This window comes from Sceloporus undulatus, chromosome 6 (assembly GCF_019175285.1).
Source record: "Sceloporus undulatus isolate JIND9_A2432 ecotype Alabama chromosome 6, SceUnd_v1.1, whole genome shotgun sequence".
In the NCBI taxonomy this organism is placed as follows: Eukaryota; Metazoa; Chordata; class Lepidosauria; order Squamata; family Phrynosomatidae; genus Sceloporus; species Sceloporus undulatus.
The window spans coordinates 49709675-49722337 of NC_056527.1; the positions used below are offsets into that span (position 1 = coordinate 49709675).

Here is a 12663-nt window from a genome sequence, read left to right on the forward strand (position 1 = left end):
TATTATAACTAGTGTGATCTTTGGAAAACGTCACATTAAAATCTTTTAACTGTCAATGGACTATTACGTTTCCACTCTTCTCTAGGCAAAGTATTAAATTAGCTGTCAGGAGAATGAGGGAGACTGAAAGACCAGGAAGCTGATCTTCTCCTGCCTATGGAGATTGGGCCTTCTCTGCACTCACTGCAATTGGCCACAGTAACCCTGAGAATTGGTGCTGAGCATATTTGGATGTTGTAATGCTTAATAACTGCAGAAGCACTATGTCGAAGGGCATAATTTTACACCATGCAAAGCAGTCAGCATTCAACCATGTCATCTCCATTATAAATGCTCAGGTATCACTGAAACTAAACTTCCTCCATAAAGTTCCACATCTTGAGATGGACATGTACAGAACACTTCTATGTTCAGCTTATGTACCCACACAATATATTTACCTCCTTAAGGCCTCAGTCCTATGAACAGTTTTTGGAAGCAAGTCTTATTCAAAGAAAAAGTGGAGAACTGGCTTTAGTAAATAAGCACACAGCCACTATGCTGTCATGTGATAGTTATGTTATTATCTCCATGTAAGAAATGGAAGACCAAAATGGTAAACCTAGGGTAATGATGAAACTAAAAAAGGTGGAGGTATGTGGAAGAACTGGGAATGTTATACAGCTATTTTCTCATGCTGTCCAAGCCATCAAACAATCTTTCCATTTAGTTCAACTTAAGTCATAGTGACCTATTTGCTGATCCAAATGTCAGACTTTTAAAATGTCATTTTACACTGAACCACATTCAGTGAAAGATTTATTCATTTTTTTAAAAGTCAAAATGACAAGTCCAGCTCTGGGCCGGATCTCATTTTTGTTTCTAATGATATACAGAAAAGCATACTGGAGAAAGCAAAATGACAAGAAATTGGGAATTTACTGTCCAAAGGGATTGTTTTCCACATAACTTTAACTAAAATGGTCATACCGGCGGGTTACAAACCGCCATAAAGTCCGCGCTCCGCGCGTACTAGGGTTAGGAAGGGCCGTATTAGGGTTAGGAAGGTTCTTATCTTCCTCATGGCCCTTCCTTCCACGGAGCGCGGACTTTATAGCGGCACCCATCCACATGGGCGCTGCCATTTTGATGTCTTGGACGCTATGCGTCCAGACGTGTCATGGCGGAAGTGACGCCACGAGGGTGCGCTCTGCCCCTCACGGCGCCACTTCCGCGTTTAGAAAAGGAGCGCCATTTCGGCGCTCCTTTTTCGCCGCGCGGGGAAGCCTCGCGGTCTGGCCACTGGGGCTTCCCTACGCAGCGAATGGCAGTGGCAGGAAAACGGCCCCTTGAGGGCCGTTTGTAACCCGCCACCATTACTTTAAAAAAATCACAGCAGAATTTGAATTCTAATAATATTGTCATTCTGAGTTGTGATTAAGCCATTTTATGTCTCCTGTCCCGTTATTCCCTCATTAATATTCAGCAATAATACCATAAGCTACTTGGAGTAATATTTATCAAACATGTTAAAATGCCATCATCAATTAAACACATTTTTAAGAAAATAAAAAGAAGTGTGAAAAGCCAAAAAACACTGAAAGTAAACCATAAATAATTTAAAATTAATTTAAAACAGTAATAACAAAAATAAGTACAAAAGCTAAAACTTAATTAAGCAATCTAATTTAAAAATACTACTTTAAAACAGTTCTAAAGCATTTTAAAAACCACCCCTATTAAAAGAGCCTTCTGCAACAGCTGGTTAACAGCCAAAGACCTGTTTAAATAACAAAATCTTTTTTTCCTACCTCTGGAAAATGAGCAGACAGAATACCAATCTATTCTCCCATGAGAGAGAACTCCTTAGCATGTGAGTAGCCAAGAAAAAGGTCCTCTTTCATGTACCTACCAAATAAGCTTGTGATGGTGGTTAAACCAAGAAGCCACCCTCCTCTAAATAACTTAAAACTCAGGCCGGCTCATATAGGGAGCCTGGATCTTTGACTTGGGTGCTCTTGTGAAAAAGGATCTATGGTCCCACCTTCTAGACAAACAGTATCTCTCAGCTCAAGTTTATAGACATAATTATTGCCAGTTTAAACATTCAGAAATATGTGATATAATTAGAGTTGCCAGAATGAAAACTAGAGACAGCTCCTATACCTCTATCAGTTGTGTAAAAGCGAGAATGTTAGCAGGTGTTGCTGGTTATATGGTTGCATGACAAGGAAGATCTACTGAAATTCTCTTTTCTACAAAACTGTTAAAGGTACAAAAGTCATCTCCAGTTTTCAGCCCGGCAACCCTATAGTCCTCTCATGGAACGCCAAGTAAAAGATCCCTTAACAATGTTTGCTTATGTGCGAAAAGTAAGTCCTCTTTCCCTTAAAAAGCAAGCTCTCCCTATGCATAAGCATCTTGACATGAGAATTGACAAACAAATAATGCCTGTAAGTGTTCTCTCAAGTGGTACAGAGCATTCAGGACTATGTTGCACAGATTGCTGAACAAGTTCTTATATTAATATACATGCACAGTTATCAACAAATATGCTTATATGATCTTGGCGGTATATAAATAAAACAAATTATTATTATTATTATCATCATATCCAGATAGAGGGCAAAAGCCTTGTTCTTGTTTTTTCTAGTACTTTATTATTTTCAGATACTAATTATGAAGTTTGAATCATCACATGAAGAGGGGAGTCCTAGGCCTGCCCACTTTATCATCACTTTATCAGATAGAAAGTGACCAGCCTGAAGAGGAGGAGGAGAAGTTACTGTTTGCCTGGTGACCCTCTATATGACCAAGAATTCTGACTTTCCTGAACCTTTAGCGAAAAGAGTGAACAATTCCCTTCTGGAATTCAAGCTGGGTAAGGCCTCACTGGGTCAAATGGGTCCTAGAACAGATCAGTCCTGAACAAATCAGAACAAATAGGTCCTAGATTTGTTCTGAACAAATCGGAACAAATGGGTCCTAGAACAAATCAAGCCTGAAATCTCCCTGGAAGCCATAAATATCCCTGGAAGATGAAGTTGTCATACTTTGGTCATGTCACAAGAAGGAATGGCTCACTGGAAAAGACTATAATGCTAGGAAAGGTGGAGGGATGGAAAAAGAGAGCTAGATGGATGGACTCTATTAAGAGGCTTACAGGCATGAATTTACAGGACCCAAGCAAATCAGTGGAAGATAGGGAGTCTTGGAGATGTCTCATCCATAGGGTTACCATGAGTCAGGATCGACTTGGGGGCAGTTAACAACAACAACAAAGGTTTCTCTGAACAGGAATAAAGATAATAAAGAACAAGAGCCTCTAAAGAATTTAAGAGAGACTAAGAAATGTCACTCATTCAATGACTCTCAAACATCTGTGGCTTTGAACATTCACAGCTGGAAACACTAAAGGAGCATCCTAACTTTTTCTCATATTCCTACATGATGATCACCCAGGGAACAATACCCTAACTGTAGAAACGCCTTTCTTGCCAGTCCCTGGTTTACAATAGATAGATTTAACATTTTAAATGGTTTCAACCAGATTTTGGAACTAAGTAGTTAACACAAGTTACCTAATTAATTTTCTTTTACAATAACTAAATTATAAATAAATTCCATAATACTTGCAAATAATGATAGCTGATTCCACTCTTCTTGAGAAGTAACTTTTGTATTTGCAGTGTAACCACCACCCATCCTTGCAGTTATTAAATGTTCTTATAATTTGAGGGGGTATGTGGACAAAGCTTGGATGTGTATTGTACTAAAGATCAGTAGCTTGTAGCAGTTTTTTTTAAAAAAAAAAAAAACAGTAACCACAACTGTATATATTTTAGTTAGTTCTGAATAATGAGAAATGAAATTATTGGAGTAGAGATTAGAATGGTAACAAATTAATTTGTTGAAGCAATGCTTCTGGTTAGAACATATCTCTGCTACTCAGAAAGCTTGCATACATTGTTTTTTGTCTTCATGTTACTTTTGCGGGAGTGAGATCTGTTCTAGAAATTCTAATTGTGCAATAAAACCAGTTCAGATTCAGTGGGGAAAGCTGGAATAACTCCACTGCCTTGCCCTCTTTCTATTTCATTTTATGCTAATATTTTTCAATAGCTATTCCTGTTCCCTGTTCCATTCCTTTAATGAAAGAGGCTGAATTAGCCACAAGACAGATCCCTAAATATAATGCAAGAGCACCATGCAGTGGCTTTCTGCTTTAGTACATCCAATATCCATTTTAACTACTTTTCCAGGTAATGTACCTTCTTCTACAAGGCTCATAGGACTTCATATTTGTGTGTGAGCTTTCCAACGTATGGCCAGTTTTTCATATATGCACATATATTACTCTTCTGAACATGTGAATAAGCTTTTAGTGTTAGCATTTGTTGTACCAGTCCAATGACACATACATGCAGTGCCTGCATACATGCAGTGGATGTACAATTTGCAGACACTCTGAGTAATGCATAGTGTAGTTCTTTTCTTTATCATATGTTTCATGCATCAGTGTCAGTTGTTCAGTTAAGCAACAAAAATGTAAGATCACATTGTTACATGCTCTGTATTTTACATATGACTATAAGCATTTGATGCCTCTGAAATGTCAAGGCAAAAAAATGGAGTTCTGCTTTGCATCAATAACCAGTAGGAGCACATGGTATTAAAATTTAGCACTCAGAAACAGACCTATTCATGAAAAGTGTGCCCCAGAGAAATGCCTGCCAATGATATGCACATTACTGAAAAGTGAGATCTATAAAACCAGTATGAACAGAATTCCCTACACTAACATTAAAATTTTAAAAGATATAATAAGATCCTTAAAATGTATTACATGGAATAAAAATATTGCAGTTAAGATTTTCAAACTACAGTGGACCCTTGTTATACGCTGGAGTTTGGTTCCAAGATCCCCCGTGTATAACAAAATCAGTGTATGCTCAAGTCCCATTAAATATAATGACATAGCAAAATGGTATCCCTTATAAAAAATGGAAAATCAAGGTTTGATATTTGAAATGTATACTTTTTTTGAACATTTTCAAACCATGTACAGTATGCTTGAATCCGTGTAAAAAAAACAGTGTATAAGAAGGGCCGACTGTAATTCAGGATTAACACATATATCCAGATTCCATTTTCTTGGTGATTGCTTTAATTTTGCAGATGCTTCCTGCTAACTTTTTGTCAACATTAATTACTAAAGTTTCCCAAAAAAATAAAAAAATAAAACCAGAGGACTTTTTCTTAATGTGTTTGTGACCATATGCAAAATCCTTGAATCAGAAGATTTCAAAATACTTCACAATAAGATAATGTATAATTTTTGTACAATACATACAATTAAAATACTTATGTTTTCCACAAAATACATCATGGAGTGAAAACTGATCTATTTTAACCAGTGTCTACAAAAGTATTGGTGCACGTAGAATTTGAGAAGGAAAACTATTCCACACAGTATCACAATACTATTTAATCTGAACAACTGCAGACTTCACTAGAAAGAAGCTATTGATTTGCCACAGTTATTTAGTTACAGAAATTTTCCTCAACGTGTCATGGAATAATAGTTCAAATTGGTGCTCCATAAGGTCAGGGACAAACAGAAGTGTGCATTTATTAATTTATTTGATGTTTATATAATAACTTGGCTGTTTCACAAATCCCTGAAGTAGCTTATCATAAATAAAAAACACAAAAAATAAAATAATGAAAATGATACACAATCCATATTAAAAACAATTTAATAGTACAATTTTAAACCTCATAAAATTAAAGGTAGCAGCAGCATAAGTATGTGGCAGCTTTCGATATGGAACAAAATGTTCCACTCACAGCCCAGATGTGAGGAATAGGTACATTTTACTGCTTTGGGAAAATGTTGTCCAATTCAGAAAACAATGGTTATTTGCTCCAGATCGTATTAGGAATTTAAGTACACTTCAAACTGGACTTTAATTTCCTGGAGCTGTTGCAAACCTACCTACATGTTTCCCCATTGAGATAATAAAGAAAATTATAGAATTTCTCACTGGCAAAGAAGGGAGGGAGACAAGACAAAAGCCTTGTTCATAACTGAGTTTATTAAGCAGATACAGTAGGACAAACTGTGTCACTCACTTTCAGTCTCAAGTGCCTCAAATGATTTAATACAAAACAGTGTTTTAAACCAATGTCAGTGCCAATTGGACCTGAAAGGGGAGGCCATTCTACAAATGGAGTACCAGGGCAAAGAAGGTCCATGTTGTATTACTCCCACTACTATGACACAGAGGAGGGCCCTTCCAGCAGATATCCATTATTGGGCAGGAATATATAGGGAAAGCTGTTCTTTCAAGTATCCAGATCTCAAGCTATTAAGAGCTTTGAATGTCATCGCTTGCACCTTGCATTCTGAGTGGTAGTAAACTGGCAAGCAGTGTTAACATGGTTTCTATATGGTACTCCAGTCAAGAATCTTAGTGCTGCATTTCACACTATCTGTAGCTTTTGAGTAGTGATGCAAATTTCTCTCTTTATCTGAAGCGGAGAAGGGAAATTTTACTACAGTGGTGCCTCGGGTTACGAAATTAATTCGTAACGCGGCCGCTTTCGTAACCCGAAAAGCCTTCGTAAGCAGAATTGCCATAGGCGCTAATGGGGAAAAGCCGCGATTCCGTGCGAAAAAGCCGAAAAAAGCACCAAAAGTTTTTTCGTAACCCGAAAAAACATTCGTAACCCGAAACAATAATTCTCTATGGGATTTTTTCGTATCCCGAAAATTTCGTAACCTGGGTATTTCGTATCCCGAGGTACCACTGTACTCTTCTTTTTTCTTTCTGGAGAGTGAGATATATAAATTTGGTCACCCTTCACAGAGAAGCAAATATTTCTGACAAACTCTTAAAGAATATGAACTATAAAACAATCAGCTGTTTTCCTCTCCTTAACTCCTCTTGCAATTATTGGTATGAACCATAAAACTCCATTCACAATGTCCAACAGGGAACAATAGTCTGTGTTCATCTTTACAATGGAATTCCCTCCTCCTCTCCCCAAGGGAGTAATTCAAATTGACTTGACTGAGACTAACACAATTAAAATGGAGAAGGACACGTTGCATATCTGTAACTGTAGTTACTGGAAAATTCTCTGAAGATACCAGCCACAGCAAAAGATCAGGAATAAACTTTCCGAGAACATGGCCTCATAGCCTGAAAAACCCACAAAAAAACTAAGAATTAAGACAGTTTCAAAGAAGAAAGAATACCCCAAAAAGTAAAACACGGTACTGAAATTAGACTGGATTTGAAGGCAATATAGTAATGAGTTAGCATTCAACAGTAACACAATAAGGCAGGATTCAAAAGTATTCAGCAATACAGTACAGAGATAAACATTCAGTCAGTACATTTGAGTAAGGAATGAATGAAGTACAGCTTTCTCAAACATAGTATCAGCTTGAGACCTTGAATCCACTCTGTAATGTGAAATAAAAGTCATAGGCTGGGACCAGGTAGCTGCACAGCAAACATCCTTGATAGAAACACCAAATAGAAAAGTCCGGGAGGCAGCCACAACCTTGGTAGAGTGGGCTTGAACCTGAATCAGAAAGAACTTTCAAGCCAGTTCATAAGACAAGCAGATACTGTTGTTTAGAGAGACATTCCAAATTACTGGTTGTTAATCTGCTGCTTATTTTGTTTTTATTGTATACTAGCTAGCATTATTGTAGAGATATTTTAATCATGTAATGGTGTTGTTGTTTTAGATTGTTGGCAGGTTTTTATTCTTTTTTTTTCTTATTTTATTTGACCCTTGCTATGTAAAGTGCTGTACAAGCTTTAAAGCATTCTATAAATAAATGTTAATAATAATAATAACAATAATAATAATGGTCAATGCCAGCCATTTCGAGAAATGAAATGCCAGGATCTAGGCAGTCCATTTCTGGAAACCAAGTAGCAAACAAACAATCTAGGAGAAGTATGGAAGGCTGCAGTCCTGTTCACATAGAAGGCTAATGTCCTCCATACATTGAGGCAGTGCCAATGCCTCTCACAGTCTGAAGTGGGGTTCTGAAACAATGAGAGAAACACAATGACTTGGATGAGATAGAATGATGACAACACCTTAAGTAAGAAAGTGATGTCAGGTCTAAACACAACTCTATCCGGATGAAACCAAAGATAAGGCTGATCCACCTGCAAGGCACAAAGTTTATCAGCATTCCTCGCAGTTACAATGGCAATGAGAAAGTCTTCCATGGCAGTAGCCATCGATCACATGTTGTCATCGGCTCAAAGGGCCTCCCATAGAGCTGACCAAGCAACAAGTTCAAAGCCCACTTGGGCATTGGGCCTGACACTGGAGATGAAGGTGCTTGTATCCTTTCAACAGATTTTTAAGCAAAGGATGTGTAAAACAAGAAGACTTACCAACAAACAGGAAATGTGGTGAAATGGCAGCCAAGTAACAATGAATCAAGGACAAAGAGAGGCCTCAATTCAACAAAGAAAGTAGAAAGTCCAAAATGTGTGACAATAGCTTCAGCCAAAGCAATTGACCATGGAAGCAGGAAATCAACAAATTCTTCCACTTGTAGTTGTTGGATCTTATAAGTACAAGGTTGATGAGCAGTTTAGATAATTTCCCTCACTGCAACTGGTAAAGGATCTAGGGCAGGATCCTCCATGTTGACAGGTGGAGAATATAGAGATCAGACTCTCTGACCTGGCTGTCTTACATGGTGAGGAGATCTAGACTACATGGAAGCCAAACATATTCTCCTCAGGATACATGGAGGAGATGTGTGAAGCATGGCTTCATCTGATGCTATAATGGAACTTTTAGTGGAGACTAGAGAGCACCATAAAACACTCATCTCTCTTTCCTTTTCACACTGTCTAACAAAGAAGGATGTCCTATGTTTATCATTAGAATTGATTTCCTCTCTCTCCTTTCCCCCCTCCATCCGAGGGGAGTAACTGAAATTGTTTTGACTGATATGACTCAAATAAAATCAACGGCTGATGCATTATTTTTATTTATTAAGTAAAAAAATTAATGTTCTGCACAATGAATTTCTCACTGAAGTGCCCCCTCTGTTACCTCTTTTGCAAATGAATTATCTGCAAATTCTCACAATCAAGGAGATGCTAAATTTCAGAATGCATAAATACTTGAGCCATGCATCAAGAAAACAAAAAAATGCTGTATGTTTAATGAACAGCAAAAAGCTTTTGTCAGATCCCTACTTCCAAGTCATCTTGAAAGATGTTCCCATATACACTAATGACAGTAGTCTAATCCAGTACCTGCCAGGGCATGGAGTACTGTGGCTAAGTTATGTCCAACAAGTGCAAATCTACAGTGCTATATAAATAAAGCATAATAATAATAATAATAATAATAATAATAATAATAATAATAATAATAAGTGGAGGACCACTCCAAACTAGCAGCAAGCAGTCCAAGCCACAGAGTCCACCTGGACAATGAGTGATAAAGAAGGGTCCAAGAACACTCAAGCTATGTACTGCTCCCTCAGGAGAAGTCCAGCTACACCCAAGACAAGTTGGTCACCAAATTCCTAGATCTGAGAACCATCCCTTTATAGATCCTCTGACATATTTTGATTCAGCTTTATTTCTCTGACACTCATTCAGCACATTACACTACCCAGACACTGATATAGTACCTGCACAGCCCCACCTGACTGTTACAACAAAGAGAAAGAAAAAGGTCTACAACATGATTATGATGATCTGCCCACCTGCTGACAACTGACTGTGTATGCAAATGAAAGAGTACAGTGGTTAAAGTACTGATGAATAGCTCTCAGTTTCACAGTGATCATGGAAGAGATTTGAATGTTTATTGACATCTCAAATGAAAATTACACAGCATGGTAACCTTAAAATATACTTAATTATGTCTAATCCAGCCTACTGGCTTTAATGTCTCTCTACATCATCTAATGATATATAAGACAAAACAAAAGCATTCCCAAAAAAGTTCAATTCCAGTTTATGTTTATTTAGCCATTAGTTTGCTACAGCCTTGTCTTTCAAAGTGTTTTGTTGCAAGGCTGTAGTTACTTAAACACATGCTCAGAAACTCATAATGATACTATTTAATTATTCATGAAACCTAAATGAGAAAGGGAAACATTAAGAAGGCTCTTTTGCCCCAAAGGAAACAAAGCTAATGCTTCCCCCACCCCCACAGTGCTTATTTGTTCTTCATCTAAGACATCATTATTACAGCCCACTAAACTGAATCGTATGCCCGTCTTTCAAAGCTATATGGCACTACTCCAAACAACAAACTAATTGAATGAAGAATTATTAAGTTTCTAACTTGCAGTAGCAATGAAGACTGCTTCACTCAACTTCTTTCTGCTCAATTAAGTGTACTATGAAAACACCATAGGTTTTATTTTCATTTTCAATTCAAATTGAATGAGTAGGCCCAGTTGTTTGTCATGTTTATCTAAGAAAGACATGTCAAGTATTAAAATACACTAGCCATGCTTTCACATTCTTAGATATGTTGGCTTATTGTGCAAGAGTCAGCATGACAGTGCATGCTGTTCAACTGCTCCACTTGGCTCCTCCAGTGGGATGTATTTCGACTCTTTTACTTGCATAAGGCACTCAAGTTTGTAAAGCATCCTGTTTGCAAAGTGCAAGTGAGTTTCCTTAATGCCCTTGGCTGTTGTTACATCTGAACTGGACCACGGGTGAGCAGATAGATATCAGCAACTGAGCTACATTTTGGCATAGATCACCTGTAACTACATCACATCTACCTCATATTTGACAACTGATTGCCAAACAGCGAATACACTCAGCCACAAGCTAACATCTGTTTTGGGTAGCCATGCCATTTAAGAAGCAAATATCAAAGTAGTAATGGCATTAGTTGGTGTGAACAATCTTTTCTGTATGTACAAAAGGGAGAATTTGGACCCTAATATCATCTACAAGGAGTGGGAAACTTTCCAATGTCTGGGGGCCAAACGTTCCCCACATCAAAAATGTGGAGGGCCTTGCCTCTACATGCTACCCCTATATACTCACTTTAAAAAAAACCCTCAAGAGACCTCAAGGAGATGGGAGAGCCAATTCCACATGTCTCCCTCTCCAAGCTGTTAAGGCTTAGCAGTGAACAGCAGGAACTGCAGAAAATGGCTGAGAAATCCACGTGGGGTCCTCAGCCTGCCCTGGTTTATACAGTGGGCCCTTGGTACCCGGTGGATACCCAAATCCATGGATGCTCAAGTCCCATTATGTACAATGGCACAATAATATGGTGTTCCTTATATAAAATGGCAAAACCAAGGTTTGCTTTTAGAAATTTATTTTTGGGCCGGGGGGGGGGGTATTTTTAAACTGTGGATGGTGAAATCTGTGGATGCAAAATCAGTGGATATGGAGTATAGTATCTCTAAAGAAAACATCATAATGAAATATCAATGAAAAATCATTTTATAATATTATGCCACAGGAAGCTAACATTTGTATTTGTAAATCAATTAATGCATTAACGAAAGGTCTCAGAAGTGTAAGTAAGGATCATAAACTGATGCCGATTACATTCCTGCCCTGCCCTTTGAGCACAATACCTGTCAGTACAATCAGCTGGATAGTTTAGAGCAATACTTCTTAAGACATGTGATGTGAGGAACCAGCAAGGTCTCTTTTCCACTGTGCAGGAACTGGTACCCTATATTTTGCCCATTAACAACAACTGTTTCTTTCTTTCTTGGAAACTCACCATGGACTAGGACCAGCCCATGGACAACCACTTTGAGTAGCACTGGTTTTGATGATTCCTCTAAACCAGTGGTTCCCAAACTGTGCTCTTTAAGAGATTTTGGACTTCAGCTCCCAGAAACCTTGGCCATGTTGGCCAATAGTCTGGGTTTCTGGGAGCTGAAGTCCAAAGGGCACAATTTGGGGACCACTGCTCTAAACTATCCAGTTGACTGACTCACACTGTAGAGTCAGACATGGCCTCAGTGGACTGCTGAAAAGATGCCCAAATTTGTGCACAGAGCCCCTTTGCATCTCTATTTGCATGAGTCATGATGAAACTAGGAAGACTGGAATTAATTACTGTTTCCGCTTGCTAGCTAGGGCATTAATCTTCATGACTAGAATGGGCCATTTTGATCCCACCCTCAGAATTATGTTTTGTTGCAGAATTTACAGAGCTAGACTTAGAAGGCATTTGCATCACAAATTAAAATGCACCTCCAGTATTAACCAACACCTGCCATATAAAAGTGAGCTTTTTTCTATGAACAAACAGGTGGGATAAAAATTATCTGAACCAATCTACTTATTTTTGTAATTGGGGTATTTTTTGTGACAGTTGATATAACATATTGGGACAAAAATAATTGCATGTCAATTTTTTGGCAAACTGTTGCAGTGAAACAGAAGTTCCAGTTGTCAATAGGTTGGCCACATCTGGAGGGGATTTAAATTTCTTCTGGGAAAGGAACTCAAATTTATTGGTATGAAACACATCACCCTACATAAAATGTACATTTTCTTTTATTTTGTCTCACGTTTATTTTACTTTTATTCTACCTTATCTTTTCTGGCTCTGGATGTAACATACAAACATTCCTTTTGGGCATTTTATATATGTAATATATGGGACTTCTTGGGTGGGAAG

General features: G+C 37.9%; 1 protein-coding gene across 4 annotated transcripts in view; it reads right to left on the reverse strand.

Annotated features, from left to right (window-relative positions):
- The window catches only part of NEK10 (NIMA related kinase 10), a 102173-nt gene that overhangs the window by 46814 nt on the left and 42696 nt on the right, over positions 1-12663 (reverse strand). The gene's annotated exons all lie outside the window — the stretch shown is intronic.